Source organism: Echinops telfairi, unplaced genomic scaffold, assembly GCF_000313985.2.
Source record: "Echinops telfairi isolate 266 unplaced genomic scaffold, ASM31398v2 ScPeMD7_23;HRSCAF=83, whole genome shotgun sequence".
NCBI lineage: Eukaryota > Metazoa > Chordata > Mammalia > Afrosoricida > Tenrecidae > Echinops > Echinops telfairi.
In genome coordinates this window covers 41,552,523-41,563,956 of record NW_022103920.1, presented here as the reverse complement: position 1 = coordinate 41,563,956, position 11,434 = coordinate 41,552,523, and positions in this window count along the sequence as shown.

Here is an 11,434-nt window from a genome sequence, read left to right as displayed (position 1 = left end):
TCTTGTATTAGTAAGGATCAGAAGGGGGTGATATTCTAATTTAAATATTTGGAGAAAATGAAATAGAAATAGAAAAGAAAGGATCGTAAAAAGGCCATGAAGTAAGAAATAAAGCAGAATTGGGTTCTAGACTGGTTGAAAAGGCATACAGCTTTTGTGTTGACATGATTTCTTTGTGGATTTTAATGATTGTTTCTGCTCAATTGAATTATTGAGATTACTGATGGAAAAGCCATTTATAAGTGACCAAGTATCCAATCTGATCCACATATCTTGATAACCTAGTCTGCATATTATGTCACTACGAATTTCTTTTACCATATGTCCCAGTTATCTCTCAAATTGTACTTCTATCCACAAGGTCAGCAGTTCAAACTCATCAGCCACTCTATGAGAGAAAGATGAAGCTTTATTCTCCTGTAGAGATTTACAGCCTCAGAAACTCAAGGAGGTAGTTCTACCTTGCCCTATAGGGTTGCTATGAAGCAGAATCAACTTGATGGTGATGCATTTTTGATGGGAGAAGCATTAAAGTCATTCATGTATTAACAAGAGCATGTAGGATGGGAGATATCCTTGTGGCCCTTTTAGAAAATTCAACCTGCCATTTCATGTGCACTCATTCACTGAAATGCTTATTGAACACTGAAATAGGATAAGGTTTCAGTGGTGAAAAACATATATACTTACTGTATGGTAAGGGCAAGCAGACATTAATCAAGTAGTCAACATGCATGATTATAGCAGTGACAAAGAGTGCAAACGAGAGTTCCTTGCTGGTATGAGGGAATTTGAAGAGGTCCAATAAATCTAAAGCTTCTTTCCAAATCAATCAAACAAGATTTACTTGATGTGAAGGCTGAGGAAAGTGGGCTCAAGGTCTATGGCAGAAGGAAGGAATGACTGAGAACACGGATCGAAAGAAAATCTGTGTGGCTGCTGAAGTGGATGGGAAAGAATGAGTAGAATAAGTCGAGGTTAAAAAGGCTAGTGTCAGCCTACCCCTACTCAATCACTGAGGACAAAGGGGGTGCTTTAGCAAAAGTGGTGAAGAAAGCACATGATGCCTGGCTATCAAATGATACAGCATTTGGGGTCTTAAACGCTCGAAGACAAGCAGGTGGCCATCTAGCTAAGAAACAACAAAACCCACAAGGAAGAAGCACACCAGCCTATCCCAACATGAATGCTGAAGATAAAGCAGGCACATAAGCAAATGCGGTGAAGAAAGCTGATGGTGCCAAGCTGTTAAATTACATAGAATCTGGGGTCCCACATGTTGGAAGATAAACAAAGGACCATCTAACTGAGAAACAACAAAGCCCACATGGAAGAAGCACACCAGCCTGTAAGATGACAAGGCGGTGAAGGGGTCAGGTATCAGGCATTAAAGACAAAAAAAAATTAAAAAATCATAGCATTGTGAATGAGGGGGAGTGCAGTGTGGGGACCCAGGGCCCATCCAGGGGAAATTGGACATCCCCTTGCAGAAGGGCTGCGGTGAGGTGAGGAGCAAATCGGAGTGCAGTGTAGCAACGATGAAATATGCAATTTTCCTCTAGTTCTTAAATGCTTCCTCCCCTCCACTACCATGATCCCAATTCTACCTTACATATCCAGCTGAACCGGAGGAGGTGCATTGGCACAGATAGGAACTGGAAATACAGTGAACCCAGGACAGATGAACCCCCCAGGACCGGTGGAGAGAGTGGTGATGGCAAGAGGGTGGAGGGAAGGAGAGGGAGAAAGGGGGAACAGAGGACAAGGTCTACATGTGGCCTCCTCCCTGGGGGATGGACAGCGGAGAAGTGGGTGAGGGAGACGTTGGATGGGGTAAGATATGATAAAATAATAATAAATTATAAATTATCAGGGGTTTGGGGGGAGGGGGAAAATGAGCTGACACCAAGGGCTCAAGTGGAAAGCAGGTGTTGTGAGAATGATGAAGTCAATATATGTACTAATGTGCTGGACACAAATGATGTATGTACAGATTGTGATGAGTTGTATGAGCCCCTAATAAAATGATTATTTTTTTAAAAAGGCTGGTGTCCAGACAAGGCAGGGACATATGATGGCATTTTGCCATTAATCTCAGAGCACAGAGTAGATTTTGAAGTGTTGTAAGCACCTGGCATAATCAGATTTGTATCTTAAATAGTACCTTGTCCTCAGTGTGAATGATAAACAGAAGAAGGTGAAAGCAAGAAGAACAATGATGTCGCCACTGCAGGAGGTCAAGCAAGAGGTCATTAATAACGTAGACTAGACCAGTGGTGCATGTGGAGAGAAATGAGTAGATTTGGGAAGTAGACAAGAGATCCTAGATTTATTTAGGTCTCTCCTGAACCACTGGGATTCTAGTTTCTCAAAAGTATTTGAGTTCGAATCTTTACCTTTGAATCCATTATGGCCAGCATCTGAATTTGAGAGATGATAATGATTGCTTGTAGAATGAATGAATGAATGAATGAATGAATAAGAGAATAAGCATACATTTCCAAATTCCCTCGTTCGCTCCTGCCTTCATGCCTTTGGTGTAATTGGTCCCTCTTTTTGGAGCAGCTTTCTCACTTCAGTTAGCCCTCATCAATTCAGCCCCCTCCTCCGTCAAGAAAGGCTTCTTGGATCTCAGGCTGGCTAGATGTTCCCCTCTATGTGGTCCAAGAGCCTGTCTATCGGAGGGTTTCCCACATTGCATTGGATAATTGATTTGTCTGTTTCTTTGACTAGAGTCCTGCAGGCAGGGCATGCATCTCTTTTAAATCTGTAACCCCAGCAACCAGCACAGTGTATGACCTATCACAGGCAATTGTGAGTACTTTTATATCAATAAATGAAACCTTGATCACCAAAAACCAAACCTGGATAGCTGTGCATAATTAGTTTGTCCTTTCAACTTTCTCTGATATATCAGGACTTTGGGGAATCAAATCTTTTTGGAATCTTCTGAAAAAAATTGGACTATAATTATCCGTGTGGTTGATTAATCAGAATTCAGCATGTGCTCCACTCCCAAGTGCAAAGGCATTTGGAGCTGCCAGTCTAAAGGGGGAATTCAGATTTTCAACCTGTCTTCTTTCACCAAAGAGCTGCCATCCCTCTGCCTGGAGATGGGCGAGGAGGTTGCTGGTGAATATCCTTCATTTCCCTCTCTTGAATCCTAGATTGCAGCCCTGGCAAAAATCCCCTTTAGCTTTAAAGACACACTCCACCCTAAAACAGGAGTACATTTACCAAAAAATATGTAAGAGCAGATGTTTTCCATAACATTTAATAAATAGAATGCCCCTCCCAATAGAATAAATAATTAGTTGAAACAATATTTTATGTTTTTGTGTTGATACTAATAAAAATTAATTACTCATAAACTGGTAAACATTACCAGGTGAAATACACAATGATTTAGGACACTGCTTCTTAAGCTGAGATCCATGAGGCATTTGTGATTCTTCTACAAGATTTTTCAGTTGTAATGAAATGCTAATTTTAAATTAATATAGAGATATTTCAGACTACCTAATATACTGTCTGTGGGGGAAAATCAGATGGCAAAGTGGTGTTGACAAACAGTTTTAGAGGCAGGGAAGGGCTCTCTATTTATGATTGCACCCATGCCGAGCAAACCATCGAAGACTTAATGGTATGCCTGGCCCCTGCAATATGCAGATGACATATCCTTGCTCGCGGAAGGGAGGAGGACTTATAGTACTTACTGCTGAAGATCTAAGAATGTAGCTTTCAATATGACAACTCCTTATAAAGGAAAACAAAATCCTCACAACTGGACCAATAGATAACATCATGATAAACAGAGAAAAGACTGAAATTGTCAAGGATTTTATTTCATCTGGATCCACAATCAACACTCAAGGAAGCAGCAGCTAAAAAAATCAAATGGCATATTACACTAGGCAAATCTATGGCACAAGATCTCTTTAAAGTGCTAACGAGCAAAGATGTCACTTGAAGGACTATGATGTACCTGACCCCAGCCCTGGTATTTTCAATCACCTCGTATACATGTGAAAGCTGGACAACGATTAAGGAAGTCTGCAGAAGAATGGGTGCATTTGAAATACAGTATTGGTGAAGAATATTGAAAGTACCATAGCTTTTCAGGAGAACAAACAAAACTATCTCGAAAGAAGTACACTCAGAATGCTCCTTAAGACAAAACTGGTGAGACTTGGTCTTATAGACTTTGGACATGTTATTAATAAGAGAGGTCAAGCCCTGCAGGACATCAAACTTGGTAAAATAGAAGGGCAGTGAAAAGAGAAAGCTCTTGGCAAGACGAACAGACACGGTGGCTGTCACAATGGACTCAAGCCGAATGATAATAGCGCAGGACTTGTCAGTGTTTCAGGCTATTGTACACACTGTCCTTATGAATTGAAACCAACTTGATATCACCTGACAGCAACAACTGGCTCCCCTACACACTCTAATATCTACATGAGAATACCCCACACCTGCTACTGTACGCATGCTAAGTTAACTTACCAGCTATAAAGACAAAAACACACGCCATTTCTGAGAGGAGTAGGGACCTGGGCTAATTTGTACTTGGAAGTTATTTTTATAGAGTAGAATATTAATTTCTTATTTAATGAGAATTATACCATCATTTGAAGTGCTATCATGTATCAAAACAATGTTGTAAAGCAATAACACAGAGTAGGAGTGGTCGCTATATGTAATTTCATTTGTTCTCTCAATCCTGGCCAGATGCCAGGGGCCACTTGCCAGGGGCCATGCCACGCATTTGGGGACATGGAAAGGAATCAGACCAAATCAATGCTCCTTTGGAGCTTACATTCGAAAGTCAAAGCCCATTTCGGGCCAACTTTTCAAGGATAAGTTTTGCAGTAGTTGGAAGGGAGACAATTGGTGAGCGAGTGTAGCCTCCAGATGGCATATTGCAGCGTAGACATTAAAGGCTTCAAAGAAACTGTGCAATGTCAACCATGGTGAAATTTCCAGCGAGCAATGATTTATTGTTCTGATCTTGTCTTGATGTAGCCTTAGTATAAATTAATGAATAATATACAAGAAAAAAGATAATTTAAAAAATATTTTTTAATGATAACCTGTAAATGTTCATTAGAATTTTTTGTTGGCTTGATATACATATATATTTAATTTATTAAGTTTATATTTTAAAATATCTATGTTAAGATGATAACTTACATATTATGAGATTCACCCATTATCAATGTGTAGTTGCATAATTTTCAGTTAATTCCTATAATTGGTCAACCTGTCAGCTTAATTCAGTTTGAGAACTTTTCCGTTATCCAAAAAGTTTTCTGTGCTTATTTCAAGCCCATCCCTGCCCCCACTTCCAGCTCCCAGTAATCACTGAGCTGTTGTCTATAGGATTTTCCCTCTAGAAATGTCATAGACATGGAATCATACGGTATTTAGCCTTTGGTGTCTAGCTTCTTTCAGTAACCCAAGGCTATTGAGGTCCATCCGGTTAGTAGCATGTATCAGTAATGTATTGCTTTTGATGGTGCAATAATCTTCCACTGTATAGAAAAAACACATCATTTGTCCTTTGCCATTTAATGGAATTTGAACTGCTGTCTAGCCAGTATGACAATCTCTGTTTTTTAATTAGTGCAGTTAGCCCATTTGATTTACTGCTTTTAGAGTTTTAAGCATATATTACTTTATTTTTATATACAATTTAAAAAATCAATCTTTGCTTGATATAATTATATGCCATTTTAATGAACAACACAGAGATGCTGTTCCCTTTTTTGGCAGCTATTGTAAATGATCTTTCCCCCCATAGTTCTTTTTCATAATTCTATTGGTGTAAAGTAATCCAGATATTTTGTGTGTTGATCTTGATCCTTGCCACTTTGCTGAATCTTTTAATGAGTTCCAGTAGTTTTCTTGCTGAGTCTGGTATTTCCTTTATATAGTATCATATCACCTGCAAATAGGGACAGTTTCACTGTTTTCTTATAAATTCGGATGCCTTTTATTTTCTTTCTTGCCCTATTTCCCTGGCTAGACCATCTAATACAATGTTGAATACACGTGGGATAGAGTGCATCCTTGTCAGATCCCCATTCGCAAAAGAGATGCTTTCAAATCTCTCCCTATTGAGAATAGTGCTGACTCAGTTTTACATATATGCTGTTAAATATGTTGAGGAATTTCCTTTCTATTTCTAGTTTGCTGAGAGGTTATTTTATCAGGAAAAGGCATTTGATTTTACCAAATGTTTTTCTGCATTGATTGATCTGATAATCTAGTCTTTTCCTTTGTTCTTTTTATGTAGTGGACTATAGTGATTGGTTGTTGTTGTTGTTTTTTAATGTGGAACCATCCTTGCATATCTGATATGAATTCCACTTGGTCGGGATGTATCATTACTTTGATATTGTGTTGGATTCTATCCACTAGAATTTTGTTGAAGGTGTTTGCATTTATGTTCATGAAGGGTATTGGGCTGTAATTGTTTTTAGTGCTTTGTTTGGCTTTAAAGAAGCCTTGGTGGTACTGTCAGGTAAGTGTTGGACTGCTAACCACAAGATTGGCAGTTCAAACCCACCGTGGGAGTAAAATGAGGCAGCTTGGTTCCATAAAGATTAACCAGGCATCAGAAATCCTATAGTAGTGGTTTTTAACCTGTGGGTCTCAAACCCTTTGGTGGTCAAACGACCCTTTCACAGGGGTCATCTGATTCATAGCAGTAGCAAAATTACAGTTATGAAGTAGCAATGAAAATAATTTTCATTGGGGTTGGGGGTCACCACCACATGAGGAACAGTATGAAAGGGCTGTGGGAGAAGGGAAGTTGAGAACCACTGGCCTACAGGGTGACTATGACTTGGACTCTGTCTTGAAAGAAGGACAGACAGAATGCCCCTTAGACTGAGGCAAGGATGACAAGCCTTCATCTCATGTACTTTGGACATGTCATCAAGAGACACCAGTTCCTGGAGAAGGACGTCATGTTTGGTAAAGAGGAGGGCCAGAGAGGAAGGCCCTGGAAGATGGATTGTCACAGTGGTTTCAACAATGGGGTCAACCATAAGAGGAACCGTGAGGATGGCATAGGACCTGACAATCTTTCATTCTGTTGCACACAGGGTCGCTATTAGTGGGAACCACCTGGAGGGCACCTAACAACAACACCAGCAGCAACGATGATTCGAAAACAACCTGATGACAGTGGGTTTTCTTTTTGAGTTTGGTTTGCTTGGTTTGGGTATCGCAGAATATTATACTTGCTTATTTCATAGAATCGATTCGGGAATATTTCATCGTGTTCTAGGTTCTAGAATAGTTTGAGTAGAATGATTGGTGTGACCTGTTCTCTGGGAGAATTCTTCAGTGAAAACATCTGGGCCAAGACTTTATTGTTGGGAGGTTTTTTACGCCAATTTTGTCTTCTGTTATTGGTTTATTCAAAATTTTCACCCCAGTCTGTATTGGTTTACATACGTTGTGTGATTTCAGATAATAGTCCATTTCTTTTAGGTTTTCAATTTTATTGTAGTGGATTTCTCATGTTTCTCAAGTCAATTGGTCTGGCACCGTTTGGTGTGACCCATCTACGACTGAACAAAACACTGCCTGGTTGGCCCTGCACCAGCCTCACAATTGTTATGTTTGAGGCCCCTCTTTGCAGCCATTATGTCAATCCCTCACTCTCTTGAGAGTCTTCTTTTTCACTGATTATCTACTTTTCTAAGCACAATATTCTCTTTTTAAAAATCATTTTATTGGGAGTTCACACAACTCTTACCACAATCCATCCATCCATCCATTGTGTCGAGCACATTTGTATACTTGTTGCCATCATCATTCTCAAAACATTTGCTTACTGCTTGAGCCCTTGGTATCAGCTCCTCATTTTCCCCCTCCATCCCTGCACCCCCTACCTCATGAACCTTTGATAATTTTTAAATTACAATTATTTTGTCATATATTAGAGTGTCCAATGTCTCCCTTCACCCACTTTTCTGTTGTCCGTCCCCAAGTGAGGAGGTTATATGTAGATCCTTGTAATTGGTTCCCCCTTTCTTTCTCACCTTCCCTCCACCCTCCTGGTATCGCCACTCTCAGCCCTGGTCCTGAATGGATCATCTGTCCTGGATTCCCTGTGTTTCCAGTTCCTATCTGTACCAGTGTACATCCTCTGGTCTAGCCAGATTTGTAAGGTAGAATTGGGATCATGATAGTGGGGGAAGGGGAGGAGAGGATGCATTTAGGAACTAGAGGAAAGCTGTATTTTTCATCGCTGCTACACTGCACCCTGGCTGGCTTGTCTCCTCCCCATAACCCTTCTGTAAGGGGATGCCCAGTTGCCCACAGATGGGTCTTGGCCTGAGTCCCCAATCTGCTCTCCCCCTCATTCAAAATGATAAGAGTTTTTGTTCTTTGATGCCTGATAGCTGATCCCTTCGACACCTCGTGATCACACATGTTGGTGTGCTTCTTCCATGTTGGCTTTGTTGCCTCTGAGTTAGATGACTGCTTGCTTACCTTCAAGCCTTTAAGACCCCAGATGCTATATCCTTTGATAGTCAGGCACCATCAGCTTTCTTCACCACATTTGCTTATTCACCACTTTGTCTTCAGCGATTGTGTTGGGAAGGTGAGCTTTATGGAATGCCAGTTTAATAGAACCAAGTATTCTTGTATTGAGGGAGTAAATGAGTGGAGGCCCAATGTCCATCTACTACCTTAATACTAAATCTATACATATATGCACACAGATCTATTTCTACATCCTCATATATAAACATATTTACATATGTACATGCCTTTATTTAGACCTCTATAAATGCCCTTTACCTCCTAGCTCTTTCCACTATTTCCTTTTACTTTCCTCTTGTCCCACTATCATGCTCAGCCTTCATTTGGGTTACATTAATTCCTCTCAGTTACATTACCCTTGGTCAGACCCTACCAGGCCTCCTACACCCTCCTCACCACTGATTTGGATCACTTGTTGTTCCCTTGTCCCTGAGTTTGTTAACACCACTACCTTTCCCCCCACCTCCCCCTCTCCCATGTCCCCCTGGAACTGTCGGTCCAGTTGTTTTCTCCTCCAGATTGTTCATCCAGGCTATCTTATTTAGACAGACCCGTGGAGATAATAACATGCACAAAAACAAGACAGAGCAAAACAAAGCAACAAAAGAAAACAAAACAGCAACAACATCAACAACAACAATCCAATGACAAAAACAAAACAAAACAAAACACAACAACAAGAAAGAAAAGCTTGTAGTTAGTTCAAGGACTGTTTGTTGGCCTTTAAGAGTGTTTTCTGGTTGAGTCTGATGGGGTGCCAAACCCTGGCCCCAAAGTCTATTTTTGGTATTCCCTGAGGACTTCATTGCTCTGTTCTCCTTGCTGTTCTGTTCCACAAACTTAGTATTTTGCCTCGGTGTGGTGGGATCAGATCAGGCAGTTTCTATTGATTTTTCTGTTTATTTTATTTCAGCTGCAATCTTTATGATAACCTTTCTTCTAGAAACTTTAAGCTTTTTATTTTTATTGTTCTTTTTTTAATCATTGGGGTTGTTGGGTTAAGGCATTGATTTTTGTTCACAATTTCTTTTTGTTGTATTCATTTATTTCTATAAGTTGACCTGTAGGCACTGATTTTGGCATGTTGTGTTTTCATTCTCATTTGCTTATTGGGAGTTTTAAATTTCTCCTATTTGCCAGGTGTGTTTTTTTTTTCCAGCAAGATGTTATTGTTTCTATGTATTTGATTCCCTCTCTGATCTTCCTCTTATTGATTTCTAATTTTATAGCATTTTGAAAAGATGATTTCTTTTATCTTGGGGTTTTAAAAATTACTAACACTTGCTTTGTTGCCTTACACAGGGTCTATTCTGGAGAATAAGTCATGTTTACTGGGGAAGAATGTGAGTTGTGCATTTGTGGATGTAATATTCTGTATATGTCTATGAAGTCAAGTTGGTTGTTTATGTTGTTGAGCTTTTGTAACTCTTTGTTGAGTGTTTCCCCCAAATTGTTTTATCCTTCATCAAAAGTGCAGTGTTGGTGACTGAGTAACCCATACCAGAGGGACTCTGCAAAAACCAGCCCAGGAGAGTTACTAAGAGGGAAATGCAACACTGCTGGATTGCAGAAGGAGCATCATAAAGATTAGTAGGTACAGATCCACAAGGTTTTGAGGGGCTCAGGACTTTTGGCTTACCACAGTGGAGGCTGGCCAGGGTTTGACCTTAGCCCCGCCACTGTCTCGGCCAGAGCCGGGACCATTTGGAGCAGGTGCAGGGTCTTTTTCTCAATACAGCCACAGCTTGCCACCACCTTGGGGCAGAGATTAAACCCTTGTAGCCCCAAGGGCAGGGATTGGGTCTCAGCTATATTATTCCTCTTGGTTTCCTCTCTTATCTCTTTCCCCCACAGTATCAGTGGGCTTAGTTTCTCCCCCCTCCCCCTTTGTCTCTTCCTGGTTCTCTCACTGCCAATCTCCAGACCACTCCCCTTAGCCTAGGGCATTTATGCCTGCTCCCCACCCAGTTAGGTGAGCTCCACCCTGTGCAGTGTAGCCAGAGGCTGAGGAAAGCCCACCTGCCTTCCACCAGGGGATACTCTGTCCAACTTCTTCCCTGGGAATTCCTGCCTATGTGGCTGGGGGTGCTCCTGTTTGTCCTCTGTGGGCCCATGTGACAAAAGGAACTTCCTCCTGCCTACCTTAGTGCCGCACACGGCCTAAGGCAGCTCAGCCAACACTTGCCAACATTCCATGCTAATGCAGAAACCTCTACCCAACCTGTGCAGTGATCTACCAGACCAGGGAAATTCCACCCACCATTTGTGGTATTCTACACTAAATCAGGCAACCCACCAGCCTTCTGGGGTACTCCCCTTGAGAGTGAAGCCACAGGAGGATAAAGTGGTAGGTTAATTCCATAGTGAATCTACTTGCAGGCAGTTTGAGGAAGCATTCCTACAAGTCTCCCAGAGAGAGCCAGTGTTCTTTGACTCCCTGGAAAATGGCACCTGGCTCCTCTAAAACAATGCAAAGCAAAGAGCCATCAGCCCCAACGACCTCAAAAAAACAAACAAACAGGAGAAACAAAAGGCAATGGCAGAAGATGTCCTGAACCTAACGACGTGCATAGAAGAAGCAGACATTGAGCTGCCACAGAAAGAAATTTTCAGCATGCTGCTTGGAGTCATACAGGATATGAGGGAAACAGTATAGAAAAAGTAAGACATGATAGAGGAGATAAAGTCCATACACTAAAGGGAAATACAAGAGCTTAGGGAGGAGCAAAAAAACCATAACCAGTGGCAGACACCTCCAGAATTGACTGGAGGAGGCAGAGAACCCCACGAGTGACCTAGAGGACAGCCAAGCAGACTTTAACAAACATGAACAAAAATCTAATAAGATCATCAGAGAAGCTGAAGAAAA